The sequence below is a fragment of the Cebus imitator genome, unplaced genomic scaffold (assembly GCF_001604975.1).
Source record: "Cebus imitator isolate Cc_AM_T3 unplaced genomic scaffold, Cebus_imitator-1.0 Scaffold6666, whole genome shotgun sequence".
Taxonomy (NCBI): domain Eukaryota; kingdom Metazoa; phylum Chordata; class Mammalia; order Primates; family Cebidae; genus Cebus; species Cebus imitator.
Window position 1 is genome coordinate 1 of NW_016113981.1, and position 1,059 is coordinate 1,059.

At 58.5% G+C, this 1,059-nt stretch overlaps 1 long non-coding RNA gene across 1 annotated transcript; it reads right to left on the reverse strand.

Moving 5' to 3' along the window:
- LOC108299342 lies at positions 1-1,059 on the reverse strand. Its single transcript, XR_001822912.1, has 3 exons — positions 964-1,059; positions 211-344; positions 1-109 (listed from the first exon to the last, which is right to left on the reverse strand). It is a non-coding gene; the product is annotated as an uncharacterized LOC108299342 (long non-coding RNA).

Below are 1,059 nucleotides of genomic sequence, written 5' to 3' on the forward strand. Positions count from 1 at the left end.
GGCGGCGGCTGAGTGGCTTGTCAAAGATGGGGCTATTGAGGGTCAGCTTCTCAAGGTAGCCCTCAGGTAGCCGGATGTCAGCTGGTAGCGATAGGCGCTTGTTGATGTCCTAGCAGGTAAGGTGAGAGGGAAACAGGATCATGAGCTCCACCTCCCCAGGTCCAACCCCCTTTTCTAGCTCCTTCACCAACCGGACAGGGCGTTACACACCTCAGTGGAGATCTTGCGTGGGGGATGGTTGCGCATGCGTACTCTCACTGGAGACTGCACCTCATCCGAGGATGTGGCTGAAGCCTGGTCACTCTCCCCATCAGACCCCATCTTCAAGTCCTCGTGCACAATCTCTGGTGGCAGGGAGAGGGGTAGGGCAGGCCAGGTGGGGTCAGGAACCACAGGACACCCCCTTCCCCATGAAACATATTCCATTATCACACATGTGTACACATGGCCCCCAGAGCAAACCTGGAGTCTCTCATGGAGAAGGTGATGGGGCCCAGGTACATCTAGGACAGGTTGAACTGGGGTGGGGGTGGGGGGCGGTGCAAAAGTCACCTAGTGGAAACCTCTCTTCCAAGGGCAAACTGAGCTCAGAGACAGTAGCTAGGTGGTGGTGGGGGTAAGCCAAGGGCCCTGGGAAGGCAGGCCCAGGGCAGGCAGGTACCAGAGGCCTGAGGAGGCCACCATAGAGGGCAGAAAGGCAGAGGGAGCCTTGGGGCAACTGTGGCAGGCAAGGCACCCTCTACCCCCCACCACAGGGCCTGGCCAGAAAGGCAAAGAAAGGAGTGCAGATGGACAGATAGACAGAGGGTATTGAGAGAAGATGGGAAGGAAGAGGAAGAAGAGAGCACATGGGGGGCAGAGAAGGGACAGAAAAGAGAGAGGAAAATGAGGAATGTGGTCAAGAGGCAGCACCTGGGAAGCAACCTGGGGTCATATAGGAGAGGGAGTAGCTAGTGGACCCACCTGGTGCAGAGCTGAGTGGGCCCCGTGCAGAGCGAAGTTCCCCAGGAGCAGCACGTGTGGGGGCCTCTCCAGGGTCACTGCCACCACCACCACCAC